General features: G+C 45.9%; 1 protein-coding gene and 1 long non-coding RNA gene across 6 annotated transcripts in view; one reads left to right on the forward strand and one right to left on the reverse strand.

The window, feature by feature from the left end:
• The window catches only part of LOC137346536 (zinc finger protein 135-like), a 402079-nt gene that overhangs the window by 359362 nt on the left and 25864 nt on the right, over positions 1–16853 (forward strand). The window contains exon 1 of one of the 4 annotated variants that reach the window (XM_068010010.1): positions 4077–5419. The exons of 1 other annotated variant lie outside the window; for it this stretch is intronic. The gene's annotated coding sequence lies outside the window, so the exon portion shown is untranslated. Of the gene's footprint in view, positions 1–4076; positions 5420–12038; positions 12070–16219; positions 16305–16853 lie in introns of those variants that run through there. 2 more of the 4 variants (XM_068010011.1, XR_010968725.1) reach the window with 2 other exon arrangements.
• On the reverse strand, positions 1035–11551 carry LOC137346537 (uncharacterized). 2 transcript variants are annotated; one of them, XR_010968727.1, is made up of 3 exons: positions 11157–11551; positions 10829–11042; positions 1035–2426 (listed from the first exon to the last, which is right to left on the reverse strand). It is a non-coding gene; the product is annotated as an uncharacterized lncRNA (long non-coding RNA). The 2 variants fall into 2 exon arrangements; XR_010968726.1 differs by lacking the exon at positions 1035–2426 and adding an exon at positions 2433–6547.

A 16853-nucleotide genomic window follows, 5' to 3' on the forward strand; every position in this document is an offset into this window, starting at 1 on the left:
CTGGTGAGCCATCTCCCTCAACAGTATCCAAAACGGTATACCTGTTGTGGTGCTACCGAGCCACTCTTGGTGATGGACATTGAAGTCCCCCACCCAGAGTACATTTTGTGCCCTCACCACCCTCAGTGCTTCCTCCAAGTGGTGTTCAACATGGTGGAGTACTGAGTCATCAGGACTGAGGGAGTGCGGTAGGTGGTAATCAATAGGAGGTTACCTTGCCCATGTTTGACCTGATGCCATGAGACTTCATGGGGTCTAGAGTCGATGTTGAGGACTCCCAGGGCAACTCCCTCCCTACTGTCTACCACTGTGCCACCACCTCTGGTGGGTCTGTCCTGCCGGTGGGACAAGACTTACCCGGGATGGTGATGGCAGTGTCTGGGACATTGTCTATCAGGTATGGTTCCGTGAGTATGACTATGTCAGGCTGTTGCTTGATTCGTCTGTGGGACAGCTCTCCCAACTTTGGCACAAGACCCCAGATGTTAGTAAGAAGGACTTTGCAGGGTCGACAGGGCTGGGTTTGCTGTTGTCGTTTCCGGTGCCTAGGTCGATGCCGTTTGGTCCGTTCAGTATTGTTCCTTTTTACGCATGAAGTTAGAAGAACTTTGAAGGAGTTGGGGAAAAAAAACTAATGTATGGGAGCTAAAATCCTTGTTACTGTTTATGCCTGAAGACAGAGAAAAGACTCAGGAAGAGAAGTTACTACACACTGGAAGAACACTGCTCTATGGCGAGAGGCACCTTTGAGAGGAAGCCTGCATTGTTGAAGGTAGTCTCCAGTCTCTGACAAATCAAGTGCGAGTCCTGTTGCATTTTTATATTTTTTGGAAGTTCTTTTTAAATAGCCATGTTGCTGCAACTGGTTGCTGAAAGATCTGTGTGACGCATGCTGCAGGTAAACTACCTTGAATGCCTACCCATCATAAAGTGTTCATTCATTTCACCTGGAGACATCGAGTGGCATCTAACTATTCAACCCTGGGACACCTCACCAATCCAGGAAAATACAACAAAACGTTACAACCCAATTATTTATTTATTCCTAAGAGACTCTTGTAAAATCAATTTCCAATTTTCCCGGTTAACCGTCGGTAATTAAATATATGTGTGCATGAGGGTTAGGAAGATTTAGGAGTTATGAATCGATGTATGAAAATATTTTCTCATTATTGTTTAAAATTTGGTTAATTAATAAATAGTTAATTTTGTTGTTTAAAGAAACCTGGTTTGGCATGCTTTATTCTGGGGATAAATAATGTATTTATTTAGAGATACAGCACTGAAACAGGCCCTTCGGCCCACCCAGTCTGTGCCGACCAACAACCACCCATTTATACTAACCCTTCAGCAATCCCATATTCCCTACCACCTACCTACATTAGGGGCAATTTTTAATGGCCAATTTACCTATCAACCTGCAAGTCTTTGGCTGCGGGAGGAAACCGGAGCACCCGGAGAAAACCCACGCGGCCACAGGGAGAACTTGCAAACTCCGCACAGACAGTACCCAGAATTGAACCCGGATCCCTGGAGCTGTGAGGCTGCGGTGCTAAACCACAGTGCCGCCCATAATGTGATTGATTTGGCTGTTTTTCTGGTAGGTGGGAAACTTCTAGCTCATCAACTCTTAGTAGAACTTCCTCGAGCTGCAGACACTTATTGCAGATATGGTTGCAGTGGATCACACGGGTACTTACCAGCTCCCACATGCTACAGCTGCAATAACTCACATGCCCTGCCGTCTTTATTGTGTTTTATTTAACTGATATATTAAGTAGTTTAACTAGTAAACATACAAATTTAATAAAACACTTTTATTTTGCCAGTACCTGTTTAAACTACTGACCTAGTTTAGAAAGGGAAAAAACCTTAAAACTCTCCAACCAATCACTTCCCTGCTCTCTAATTAATGCCTCTGGCATTCAGCTCTCAGGTCTCATTATCTCGGGCTCCCTCTCTTGGATCACTGCTTGTTCTGCAAAAGATCAGAACAGCAGCTCCTCACTTACTGAACTGAATTCCCACACTTAGCAAACTCCCAAGGTCAGCTCTCTGTTTCACAGATGTTTATGCGTTAGCGAAACCTCCTCTATTTATACTGGTTAGAATTCCACAGACCTGAGTCAGGCCCTGTTGACTAGGGAACCAGTTCTAACTCGCTACCTAAGTAACTAACTATGCGGCTGACACTGGAAGGCAGCTTGTTTACCATTGACTAAGACTGAAAGGAACTACAATATAACGTGAAAGTCAAGTTAAATGCTAAACGGAAACTTTACTAGATTTTAGAAAAAGATAAACCCTTGCGATTCCCACAGTTTTCAAATTCCGGAGTTAAGCACTCTGTCGCAGCTCTGTTCCATTAATCCAGAAGCCGTGATTTGGAATCCTGCCGTGGCAGTTTGAGAATTGAAAGTCAAAACCTGGAAATAAAAAAGCTGGTTGTCAGGAGAAGTGACCATAAAGCTGCAGGACTGCCTAAAAACATTAATTTATACAGCACCTTTCCTGATCTCGGGGCATTCCAAAGAGCTTTTCAGCCAATTACGCACCTTTAAAATGTATACTCACTCTTGTAATGTAGGATAACATGGGCAGCCCTAGCTGTGCACAGCAAGATCCCACAAAGGGATAAAGGGCCAGATAGTCCACTTTTGTAATTAGCGGAAAATTAGTTTGATAATGCCCCTCGAGGGATGGAAACCTGTCGACTTTACCCAGTCTGGGCCTGTATCTTACTGTAATCTTAGAGATTACTACTTTTGAGGTCCTGCTTGCGAATTTCTTACCAAGCTCCCTAAATTCTGAATGCAAGACCACAATCCCTCTTTCTATCTCTGTCGTTGGTTCACCCTCCCCCTTCGGGATGCTCTGCAGCCGCTCAGTGACAACCTTGACCCTGGCACCAGGGAGGCAACACACCATCCTGGATTCACTTCTGCGGCCACAGAAACGCCTGTCTGATCCCCTGACTATTGAATCACCTATCACTATGGGTCTTCCAGTTTTCCCTGTAACCCCCTGTGCAGCTGAGCCACCCGTGGTGCCATGGACTTGGCTCTGGCTGCACTCCCCAGGTGAAGCATCACGTCCTCAGTATTCAGAACTGAATACCTGTTGGAGAGTGAGATGCACTCGGGTCTCCCGCACTATCTTCCCGATTATTTTTGACTGCCTGGTGATCACCTATTCCTTGTCACCCTGCTGTACCGAGAACTCCATGGTCTGTTCTCAGTGCCCTGATCCTCAGTCATTGCTTCAATCCACCCGCGTTCCTTTACATTCACTGTTCCTGGCTACTCTTCCTCAAACACCATTCACCTCTTAATAATTCAATCTGTCCATAGGGAACCAGAACAACCCCAATCACAGTGTCAAAGGTTTACATTTTAAAATAACTTCTGATGGGAGTCATGTGTATTTTTCCTGATTATTTTTTCTCCATCCAACAGCTAATCTGGTGATGATTGTGATCCTGTCCTGAGGAAGGTGCAGAGAACGTAGGAAATAGGAACAGGAGTTGGTCATTTGGCCCCTCGAGCCTGCTCCACCATTCAACACAGGCACTGACACCAATCTCCTCCTGTCTGATATAAACCAACCCCACAGTCACTGACACCAATCTCCTCCTGTCTGATATAAACCAACCCCACAGGCACTGACACCAATCTCCTCCAGTCTGATATAAACCAACCCCACAGTCACTGACACCAATCTCCTCCTGTCTGATATAAACCAACCCCACAGGCACTGACACCAATCTCCTCCTGTCTGATATAAACCAACCCCACAGTCACTGACACCAATCTCCCACTGTCTGATATAAACCAACCCCACAGGCACTGACACCAATCTCCTCCTGTCTGATATAAACCAACCCCACAGTCACTGACACCAATCTCCCACTGTCTGATATAAACCAACCCCACAGGCACTGACACCAATCTCCTCCTGTCTGATATAAACCAACCCCACAGGCACTGACACCAATCTCCTCCTGTCTGATATAAACCAACCCCACAGTCACTGACACCAATTTCCTCCTGTCTGATATAAACCAACCCCACAGTCACTGACACCAATCTCCCACTGTCTGATATAAACCAACCCCACAGGCACTGACACCAATCTCCTCCTGTCTGATATAAACCAACCCCACAGGCACTGACACCAATCTCCTCCTGTCTGATATAAACCAACCCCACAGGCACTGACACCAATCTCCCACTGTCTGATATAAACCAACCCCACAGTCACTGACACCAATCTCCTCCTGTCTGATATAAACCAACCCCACAGTCACTGACACCAATCTCCTCCTGTCTGATATAAACCAACCCCACAGTCACTGACACCAATCTCCTCCTGTCTGATATAAACCAACCCCACAGGCACTGACACCAATCTCCTCCTGTCTGATATAAACCAACCCCACAGTCACTGACACCAATCTCCTCCTGTCTGATATAAACCAACCCCACAGTCACTGACACCAATCTCCTCCTGTCTGATATAAACCAACCCCACAGGCACTGACACCAATCTCCTCCTGTCTGATATAAACCAACCCCACAGGCACTGACACCAATCTCCTCCTGGCTGATATAAACCAACCTCACAGGCACTGACACCAATCTCCTCCTGTCTGATATAAACCAACCCCACAGTCACTGACACCAATCTCCTCCTGTCTGATATTAACCAAACCCACAGTCACTGACACCAATCTCCTCCTGTCTGATATAAACCAAACCCACAGTCACTGACACCAATCTCCTCCTGGCTGATATAAACCAACCTCACAGGCACTGACACCAATCTCCCACTGTCTGATATAAACCAACCCCACAGTCACTGACACCAATCTCCCACTGTCTGATATAAACCAACCCCACAGTCACTGACACCAATCTCCTCCTGGCTGATATAAACCAACCCCACAGGCACTGACACCAATCTCCCACTGTCTGATATAAACCAACCCCACAGGCACTGACACCAATCTCCTCCTGTATGATATAAACCAACCCCACAGTCACTGACACCAATCTCCTCCTGTCTGATATAAACCAACCCCACAGGCACTGACATCAATCTCCTCCTGTATGATATAAACCAACCCCACAGTCACTGACACCAATCTCCTCCTGTCTGATATAAACCAACCTCACAGGCACTGACACCAATCTCCTCCTGTATGATATAAACCAACCCCACAGTCACTGACACCAATCTCCTCCTGACAGGACCAGAGAAATTAAACTCTGCCTGTTATTACGACTGGACGTGTCTCCATTCCAGTCCCGGGGGGATTGCTGCACCTGACGGGAGGGACAACATTTGGAGACTCAATTCTCAGCCAATTCCTATTCCTCTTCTTTCTAGTGGTTAATGGAGGTGCCACTGTGTGTGATGTGTAAGTCAGTAAGAATTGTCAGCAAAGATTAATCATCACTTTCTAATTGGAAATGTTTATCAGTGGAACCTTTCAGACACTTAATTGTAGAGATTCTCCCAACGTCAATTAGGATTGAAGTAAAAGTTCATAATATTGTTGTGCACTAATTTCTGATGAGATCAGAGGCAGTGACTCTTAAACAGACACTGCAGCCCTGACAAGTCAATCAGCTATAGATCCAGAATATTAAACTCCAGCCCCAGATCGTGGGGTTAATATCAGCAGAAACAAATCCCAACGGTCAGAATGATCATGATTCAGTCCTGGATGTGATTAACAGCAACAATAACAGCCGAATTCAATCCCTACAGATATTTGTGAACTTGGTGTCTCAACAGGTGTTGTAACCCAGTGAATGTCTTCTCACACTCAGTGCAGCTGAATGGCCTCTACCCATTGTGAGTCCTTTGGTGTATCAGCAAATCCTTTGCAGTTCTAAAGCTCTTCTCACAGTCAGCACATTTATAGGGTCTCATATTGGTGTGAATTTGCTGATGTTTCATCAGGTTTTCAGATCAATTAAATCCCATTCCACACACAGAGCAGGTGAACGGCCTCTCCCCAGTGTGAATTTGCTGGTGTGTCAGCAGGTGGCATGACTGAATGAATCCCATTCCACACCCAGAGCAGGTGACGGCCTCTCCCCAGTGTGAATTTGCTGGTGTGTCAGCAGGTGGCATGACTGAATGAATCCCATTCCACACCCAGAGCAGGGGAACGGTCTCTCCCCATTGTGACAGTGGCGATACTTTTCCAGCTGGGATTCCACAGTCCCGGCATTTCCACGGTTCCTCCATGGTGTTGCGGGTGTCTGTGTTTCTCCAGGTTGGATAATTAGTTGAAGCCTTGTCCACACACTAAACATGTACAGTTTCTCACTGCTGTGAATGCTGCAATGTTTTTTTCAGGCTGTGTAACTGGTTAAAGCTCTTCCCACAGTTAGTACACTGGAACAGTCTGACTTGGGTGTGTGTCTCAGTGCTTTTCTAGTCACATGGATGTTTGAAATCTTTTCCCACAGACAGAACCAACAAACATTTCTTCTAGTTTGAGTTTCTCATCTGTAAATCGCCCTCTTCTAATGCCCTGTAAAAGGAGTTTACAAAAGTCCATCACTAATTGCAGAATAGAAATTCAGATAGATAATTCTTACATTAAGTCTACAGCACAGAAACAGGCCATTTGGCCCAATTGCTGTATGCCAGCACTGATGCTCCATATGCGTCTCATTTCACCTGTCTTTACATAGCCCTATCAGCATATCCTTCTATTGCGTAGCGAGAGGATTCGAGTACAGGAGCAGGGATGTCTTGCTGCAATTATACAGGGCCTTGGTGAGGCCACACCTGGAATATTGTGTGCAGTTTTGGTCTCCTTATCTGAGGAAGGATGTCCTTGCTATAGAGGGAATGCAGCGAAGGTTTGCCAGACTGACTCCTGGGATGGCGGGTCGGACGTATGAGGAGAGATTGAGTCGGTTAGGATTATATTCACTGGAGTTCAGAAGAGTGAGGGGGAATCGCATAGAAACCGATAAAATTCTAATAGAACTTGACAGGGTAGATGCAGGAAGGATGTTCCCGATGGTGGGGGAGTCCAGAACCAGGGGTCATAGTCTAAGGATACGGGGTAAACCTTTCAGGACTGAGATGAGGAGAAATTTCTTCACCCAGAGAGTGGTGAGCTTGTGAAATTCGCTACCACAGAAAGCAGTTGAAGCCAAAACATTGTATGTTTTTAAGAAGGAGTTAGATATAGCTCTTGGGGCAAAAGGGATCAAAGGGTATGGGGCGGAAGCGTTAACAGGTTACTGAGTTGGATGATCAGCCATGATCATAACGAATGGCGGAGCAGGCGCGAAGGGCCGAATGGCCTACTTCCGCTCCTATTTTTTATGTTTCTACCTCATGTGTTTATGTGGCTTTCCCGTAAATGCATCCAATCCAGTTGCCTTGTACTCCTTGTGGTAGCGTGTTCCACATTCTCACCACTCTCTGAGCAAGATGTTTCTCCTGAATTCCCTGTTAGATTTATTAGTGGCTATTTATATTTATGGACTCGTGGCCTCCCCCACAAGTGGAAATATTTTCTCTACAGCTACCCGATTAAATCCTTTCCTAATCTTAAAGATCATGATCAGGTCTCTCCTCAGTCCTCTCTTTTCTACAAATGAGGCAGTCTTTCCTGATAAGTAAAGCTTCTCAGTTCTGGCATCATCCTTGTGAATATTTTACACCTATATCCAGTGACTCTATATCCTTTTGATACTATGGATACTAGAACTGTGCACAGTACTCCAAGTCTGGTTGAACCAAAGTTTGATACAATCTTCACATAACTTCTTTTCTTTTCCATTCTATTACTCTAGAAATGACCCCCAGCTTGCTTTGCTTCTTTTATCACCTAAAAAAAAATCAAACCATACTCTCTCGTTCTAGTTTCTACACAAGATGTAAATCTGTCTGCACTCCTAGTTTTCTACCTCTCTCTACTCTGGCTGGGTTCAGTTCTCCAGGCCTGGTGAGAAACAAATCAATGAGTCAATGATTTTCTCTCCTGGTCACTGGGACCCTGAAGCTCCGCCCACTCTCCGTTCCATCACCAAGATGGCTGCACATGCACTGATACCTCACCCTATCCACAATGGCGGCCAGTGACCCTGCTTCCCTGGCCTGTCATCGCGGGGCAAAGATGGAGCCTGTGGCCTCCTATTCAGGACCTCAGAAACAGGAAAATAGGAATAGGTGTAGACTTGCCAGCCCCTCCAGGCAGTGCCGCTGTTCAATTAGATCATGACTGATCAGCATCTTAACCCGCTTTAGTTCCGTAACTCTTAATACATTTACCTAACAAAAATCTCAGTTCTGAAATTTTCAATTGATCCCCAGGCTCACCATCTTTCCAGGAAAGAGGTCCAGATATCCACTAGTCTTTGTGTGAAGAAGTGTTTCCTGACTTGGGGCAATTATGGATTGGGAAAAGGTGCTGGTCTTGCAAGTGACACCCATATCCCAACAACAACTCTGACTAAGATTATGTTAAATGGATTGAAATACTTTACAGCAATATTTGTTCCTTAAATAATCCTCTTTCACATTGTTGAGACAGTGTCTACCTCCTTTGACAATCCCACGGACGTTTTTGGGCCTAACTGAGCTCAAACGTACTCAGGCTTAAGCCCAGCAAGTTCTCCTGCATCTCATAAGAACATAAGAAACAGAAGCAGGAGTAGGCCATTCGGCCCCTCAAGCCTGCCCCACCATTCAATAAGATCACGGCTGATCTGCCCCAGACCTCAACTCCTCTTGTGCCAGCTCCTCATAGCCCTCAACTCCCCGATATTGCAAAAATCTATCTACCTCCTCTTAAATACTTTCAGTGATCTAGTCTCCACAACTCTCTGGGTAGAGAATTCCAGACATTCACTACCCTCTCAGAGAAGAAATTCCTTTGCATCTCAGTTTTAAATGAGTGTCCCCTTATTCGGTAACTATGTTCCCTAGTTCGAGATTCCTCCACTCGTGGAAACATCTTAGTTTAGTTTAGAGATACAGCACTGAAACAGGCCCTTCGGCCCACCAAGTCTGTGCTGACCATCAACTGCCCATTTATACTAATCCTACACTAATTCCATATTCCTACCACATCCCCACCTGTCCCTATATTTCCCTACCACCTACCTATACTAGGGGCAATTGCTAATGGCCAATTTACCTATCAACATGCAAGTCTTTGCCTTGTGGGAGGAAACCAGAGCACCCGGAGTAAACCCACGCTGACACAGGGAGAACTTGCAAACTCCACACAGGCAGTACCCAGAATTGAACCCGGGTCGCTGGAGCTGTGAGGCTGCGGTGCTAACCACTGCACCACTAACCACTGCGCCGCCTTCTCAACATCTACCCTGTCAAGCCCCCTCAGAATCTTGTACGTTTCAATAGGATCATTCCTCATTCTTCGAAGCTCGAATGAATAAAGGCCTAACCTGTTTAGCCGTTCTTGATAAGTCAACCCCTTCATCCCAGGAATCAGCCTAGTGAATCTCGTTTGAACTGCCTCCAATGCCAGTATATCCTTTCTTAAATACGGGGACCAAAACTGTACACAGTACTCCAGATGCGGCCTTACCTATTTTTAAAATCCAACCCCCTAGCAATAAAGGCCAAAATTCAATTTGCCTTCTTAATTACTTACTGCACCTGCATGCTAACATTTTGTGTTTCATGCACAAGAACATCCAGCTCCCTCTGTGCTGCACTTTTTTGAAGTCTCTCCATTTAAATAATAGTCTGTCTTTTGATTCTTCCTACCAAAGTGCATGACATCTCACTTTCCTACATTCACCTCCATCTGCCAAGTTTTTGCCGACTCACTCAACCTATTTATATCCCCTTGCAGATTCCTATGTCATCACTACAACATGCCCTCCCACCTATTTTTGTATCGTCAGCAAATTTGGATGTTACACTCTGCCCCCTCTTCAAGTCATTAATATAGATAGTAAATAATTGAGGCCCTAGGACTGATCCCTGTGGCACTCCACTAGTTTACATCTGAAAAAGACCCATTAATCCCAACTCTGTCTTCTGTAAGTTAACCAATCCCCAATCCATGCTAATACATTACCCCCAATACCGTGAGCTCCTATCTTGTGAAATAATCTTTTATGTGGCACCTCATCCAAAGCCTTCTGGAAATCTAAATGCACTACATCTACTTTATCAACTCTGCTAGTTATATCCTCCAAGAACTCTAGCAAATTTGTCAAACATGATTTCCCTTTCACAAAATCATGCTGACTCTGTTTGATTGTGTTAGGCTTTTCTAAATGTCCTTCTAGTTCTTCCTTAATAATGGACTCTAGCATTTTCCCAACGGCCGATGTTAGGCTGACTGGGCAAGAGTTTCCTGCTTTTAGTCTCCCTCCTTCTTGAACAGGGGCATCACATTGGAAAACCACTAATCTGCTGGGACCCTCCCGGAATCCAGAGAGTTCTGGAATATTTCTGGATAGCCTCCACTACCTGTGCAGCCACTTCCTTTAAAATCCGTGGATGCAGGCCATCAGTTCTGCCTTTAGTCCCATTAGTTTCTCAAATACTTTGTCCCTCGTGATAGAGACTGTTACAAGATCTTTCGTCCCATTAGCTCCTTGCTTATATGATATCTGTGGGATGTTTATAGTGTCCTCCACCATGAAGACCAATGCATAATATTGATTTATATTATCTGCCATTTCCCTGTTCCCAGTTACCAATTCTCTAGTCCCATTCTCCAAGGGTCCCATGCTCACTTTAGCTACTCTCTTTCTTTTTATATACCCGTACAAGCTCTTGCTGTTTGTTTTTATATTTCTTGTCAACTTACCTTCATAAACAATTTTCTCCCTCTTTATTAGCTTTCCAGTCATTTACTGCCGGTTCCAAAAAATTCCCAATCCTCTGCCCTAGCACCAGCTTTCACCATTTTGTATGCCTGATGAGACACAGGAAGTTAGCGACTGCGTCCAACATCTACCCTGATTCAAACTCGATTTTAATTGGTCCGACTATGTTTCTGGACTCGGTTCCATGATTAATGCCTGCAATAAAACAAAAGCAAAATAATGTACATGCTAGAAATCTGAAATAAAAAGGGAAAATGCTGGAAATACTCAGCAGGTCAGGCAGCATCTGTGGAGAGAGAAACAGCTCACGTTTCAGCTCACTGGCCTTGCGTCAGTATGCAAAAAATCTTTACGACAGCCGGTGCCTAATGGCGGCCTCAGTTCCCACAATTCTCTGAGGCCCAGAAACCGATCTATCCACCGCGCTGATTTCTTCTGCGCTGAGTGCGCATGCTCCGCAGGGCTAGGCGCGGGGCATTCTGGGTGGCCTTGGTCCTGGAGTCGGAGTAAACGTCAGAAGAAAACCGATAAGCGGCGGGTAAGATGGGGGAGACGCTGCACCATAGGTTTAATGGGGCCCCGCCGCACGGGACCCTCTCCACACGTACGCCGGGCCTGCGGCTCTGATTCGGGGTCTGAGAGCTGCTGATACTCGGAGTTACCAAAATGTCGCTCGACCACGTTCAGCAGCCTGTAGCAGCACTGCGCATGCTCTGCGCAGTCACGGGAGAAGGCCCTTCGTACGCCTGCGCGTTACGGCCAGTCTGATGGTGCTGGGCCATATTCTACCGCGCGCGGCATTCTGGGTCGCTCTTGCTATCATAGAACATAGAACATAGAACAGTACAGCACAGTACAGGCCCTTCGGCCCACGATGTTGTGCCGAACCTTTAACCTACTCTAGGATCAAACTACCTACATACCCTTCATACTGCTATCATCCATGTACCTATCCAAGAGTCGTTTAAATGTCCCTAATGTGTCATATTCCAGAATGGGCAACAGGGAAGGAGGCCTGTTTCGACACTTTGGTTAAGTTATCGCATTTGTCACTTATCAGTACACCATTTATTATAGAACAGAGGTCTTCCTATTCGGTCCATCGTGCCTGTGCTGTCTGTTTGTCAGAGCCACCAATTAAATCTGACTGTCCCATTCTTATGCATGTTGTGATTTTTTTTTCTCATTCAGTATGACAGGAGAGCTGCAAGGTGATTGGTTGGTGAGTAGCAGCTGTTAGAATATCTGAAAAAAAATAAGGGGGAAGTTTTTTGTTGAAAATAAAACCTCTGGTGATAACGTGAGTACTACTAAAGTGTTTTTTGTAAGGACTTTAGAATGGAGTGGGTAGAACAAGGCCCCGAGTATAATTAGTATTTTTTAATTAAGGGAGTAACTAATTAATCCAAGGGTAAGTCATGACAGGAGAGCTCAGCCCCGTGATCTGCTCCTCCTGCGCTATGTGGGAAATCAGGAATGCTTCCAGTGTCCCTGATGACCATGTATGCAGGAAGTGTATCCAGCTGCAGCTACTTGCTCCCCACATTACAGAGCTGGAGCTGCGGGTGGATTCGCTGTGGAGCATCCGCGATGTTGAGGAAGTCGTGGATAGCACATTTAGTGAGGTGGTCACACCGCAGGTAATGGCTGCAAAGGCAGAAAAGAGATGGGTGACCAACAGATGGAGTAGTAGGTGCAGGCAGGTAGTGCAGGAGTCCCCTGTGGCCATCCCCCTCTCAAACAGATATACCGCTTTGGATACTGTTGAGGGGGGGATGACCTCCCAGGGGAAAGCAGCAACAGCCATGTTTGTGGCACCACGGAGGGCTCTGCAACACAGCAGGGGAGGAAAAGCTATAGTGATAGGGGATTCTATCGTAAGGGGTGCAGATAGGCGTTTCTGTGGCTGCAAACGAGACTCCAGGATGGTATGTTGCCTCCCTGGTGCTAGGGTCAAGGAAGTCTCGGAGCGGCTGCAGGACATTCTGAAAGGGGAGGGTGAGCAGCCAGGGTCGTGGTCCATATTGGTACGAAAGACATAGGCAGGAAGAGAGATGACGTCCTGCAAAGTGAATGTAGGGAGTTAGGCAGGACCTCTAGAGTTGTAATCTCAGGATTACTCCCTGTGCCACGTGCTAGTGAGGGTAGGAATAGGAGGATAAGACAAATGAATGCGTGGCTGAAGAGCTGGTGTTGGCGGGAGGGCTTCAGCTACTTGGATAATTGGGATCTCTTCTGGTGCAGAGGTGACCTGTACAAGAAGGATGGGTTGAATCTAAACTGGAGGGGGACCAATATCCTTGCGGGGAGGTTTGCTAGCACTACTCGGGAGGGTTTAAACTTGTCTTGCAGAGGGGTGGGACCCAAAGTAGTAGTCTCTCAGATGAGATAGTTGAGGCAAATGTAGAGGTTAAAGCAAGCAAGTCCAGTAGGCAGGCCAGGGAGCGTGGAAGGTCTGGTAGGCTAAACTGCATTTACTGTAATGCAAGAAGCTTTACAGGTAAGGCAGATGAACTCAGAGCATGGATCGGTACATGGGATTGTGATATTATAGCTATTACTGAAACGTGGTTGAGGGATGGACAGGACTGGCAGCTCAATATTCTGGGGTACCGATCTTTCCGGGGTGACAGATGTGGCGTTAAGAGAGGAGGGGGAGTTGCACTATTGATTAGGGAGGACATCACGGCAGTACTTAGAGAGGATATCCCGGGGGGAATGTCCAGCGAGGCCATATGGGTAGAACGTGGAAATAAGAAAGGACTGATCACTTTGATGGGATTATACTATAGGCCCCCCAATAGTCAGAGGGAAGTGGAGGAGCATATATGTAGGGAAATCAGAGATAGGTGTAGGAATTATAGGGTTGTAATAGTAGGTGATTTTAACTTCCCTAATATTGACTGGGACTGCCTTAGTTCTAAGGGATCAGATGGGGAAGAATTTGTTAAGTGTGTCCAGGTTAGTTTTCTGAAGCAGTATGTGGAGTACTGGAGAAGGGGCTACACTCGACCTCCTCTTAGGAAAGGAGGATGGGCAGGTGGTTGATGTGTCAGTGGGGGGAGCACTTTGGGACCAGTGACCATAACTCTTAGCTTCAAGAAAGTTAGGGAAAAGGATAGGACTGGTCCTCAGGTTGAAGTCCTAAATTAGAGGAAGGCTAATTTCGATGGCATCAGACAGGAACTCTCAAAAGTTGAATGGAAGAGGCTGTTTACAGGTAAAGGGACGTCTGGCAAGGAGGAGGCTTTTAAAAGTAAGATTGGAAGAGTTCAGGGCCGGCATGTTCCTGTTAGATGGAAGGGCAAGGCTGGCAAGTTCAGGCAACCTTGGTTGACGAGGGTTATTGAGGGTCTGGTCAGGACAAAGAAGGAGGCATATGTCAGGGATAGGCAGATGGGATCAAGCGAGTCCCTCGAGGAGTATAGGGGATGTAGGAATACACTTAAGAAGGAAAGCAGGAGGGCGAAAATGGGCCATGAGATTTCGCTGGAAGATAAGATAAAGGAGAATCCTAAAAGATTCTATAAGTATATTGAGTAAAAGGGTAGCAAGGGAGAGAGTAGGTCCCCTTAAGGATCAGTGTGGCAATCTATGTGTGGAGCCACGGGAAATGGGCGAGGTCTTAAATGAATATTTCTCATCCGAATTTATCGTGGAGAAGGTCTTGGCAGCTAGTGAGTTCAAGGGAGGGAACAGCAATATCCTAGAGCATATCAACATTACAAAGGAGGAGGTGTTGGAGGTTTTGAAGCGCATTAAGGTGGATAAATCCCCAGGGCCTGACCAGGTGTATCCTAGGATGTTATGGGAAGCAAGGGAGGAGATTGCTGGGGCCCTGGCAGTGATTTTTGTATCATCGTTAGCCACGGGAGAGGTACCGGAAGACTGGAGGATAGCTAATGTTGTGCCTTTATTTAAGAAGGGCAGCAGGGACAAACCAGGGAACTACAGGCCGGTGAGCCTTACATCAGTGGTGGGAAAGTTATTGGAAGGGATTCTGAGAGACAGAATTTATATGCATTTGGAAAGGCATGGTCTGATTAGGGATAGTCAGCATGGCTTTGTGCGTGGGAAATCATGTCTCACGAATTTGATTGAGTTTTTCGAGGAGGTAACCAAGAGGATTGACGTGGGCAGGGCGATGGACATTGTCTACATAGACTTTAGCAAGGCCTTTGACAAGGTCCCGCATGGTAGTCTGGTCCAGAAGGTTTGAACACATGGGATCCAGGGTGAGCTAGCAAATTGGATTCAAGATTGGCTTGGTGATAGGAGGCAGAGGGTGGTAGTGGAGGGTTGTTTTTCAGATTGGAGGCCGGTGACCAGTGGTGTGCCACAGGGATCGGTGCTGGGCCCTCTGTTGTTTGTCATATCTATTAATGACTTGGATGTGAATGTAAGGGGCATGATTAGTAAGTTTGCAGATGACACCAAAATTGGTGGTATAGAGTACAGTGAAGAAGGTCTTAAGGTTACAACAGGATATAGATCAAATGGGAAAGTGGGCCAGGGAGTGGCAAATGGAAGTTAATGCAGACAAGTGTGAAGTGATGCATTTTGGGAAGTTAAACCAGGGCAGGACATATACAGTGAATAGCAGGGGAGTGTTGTTGAGCAGACAGACCTTGGGGTGCAAGTACATAGTTCCCTGAAAGTGGCAACACAGGTAGACAGGGTGGTGAAGAAGGTGTATGGCATGCTTACCTTCATCGGCTGAGGCATTGAGTACAAGAGTTGGGACATCATATTACAGTAGTACATAACGTTGGTTAGGCCGCATTTGGAATACTGTGTGCAGTTCTGGTCGCCGCACTACAGGAAAGATGTGATTAAGCTAGAGAGGGTGCAGAAAAGATTCACAAGGATGTTGCCTGGTTTGGAGGGCTTGAGTTATAAAGAGAGATTGGATAGGCTGGGTCTGTTTTCCTGGAGCGAAGGAGGCTGAGAGGGGACATGATAGAGTTATATAAAATTATGAGAGGCATAGATAGGGTAGATAGCCAGAGTCTGTTTCCCATGGTAGGGTGACTAAAACTAGAGGGCATAGATTTAAGGTGAGAGGGAGGAGGTTTAAAAGGGATCAAAGGGGTACATTTTTCCCACAAAGAATAGTGGGTATCTGGAATGAGCTGCCTGAGGTGGTGGAGGCAGGAACAGTAGCAACATTTAAGAGACAGCCGAACAGGTACTTGAATGAGCAAGGCATAGAGGGATATGGAATTAATGCAGGCAGGTGGGATTAGTATAGATAGGCATTATGGTCGCCATGGACACGGTGGGCCGAAGGGCCTGTTTCCATACTGTACGACTCTTTGAATCTATGACTCTATAATTCTCTATTCAATTCCCTTTTGAAAGTGGCCATTGAATCTGCTTCCAACTCCCTTTCAAGCAGTGGGCGCCAAATCACAGCAACACGCTTAAGGATCCAGACCCAGCAAACCCCGATTCAAGGTAATTGGCAAAAAGATGCAACAGCGACAGGAGGAAAAACATTTTTACATAGCAAATGGTTAGGATCTGGAATGCACTGCCTCAGAGTGTGGTGGAGGCAGATTCAATCAAGATCTTCAACAGAGATAAAAACAAGAAATGCTGGGACCACTCAGCAGGTCTGGCAGCATCTGTGGAAAGAGAAGCAGAGTTAATGTTTCGGGTCAGTTACACTTCTTCGGAACTGACAAATATTAGAAATGTCACAGGTTATAAGCAAGTGAGGCGGGGGTGGGGCAAGAGATAACAAAGGAGAAGATGTAGATTGGACAAGGCCACATAGCTGACCAAAAGGTCATGGAGCAAAGGCAAACAATATGTTAATGGTGTGTTGAAAGATAAAGCATTCGTATAGATAGGGTGTTAAAATGGACTGAAGATTGAACATCAGCAAGTACAAACATGAAAAAAAACAGTGGGCAAGCAAACTGAACAAACTAAGATGAAATGAAATAAACAAAAAAAAAATTTGTAAAAATTGTAAAAAAGAAATAAAGAAAAATAACTAAA

Source organism: Heterodontus francisci, chromosome 30 (assembly GCF_036365525.1).
Source record: "Heterodontus francisci isolate sHetFra1 chromosome 30, sHetFra1.hap1, whole genome shotgun sequence".
NCBI lineage: Eukaryota > Metazoa > Chordata > Chondrichthyes > Heterodontiformes > Heterodontidae > Heterodontus > Heterodontus francisci.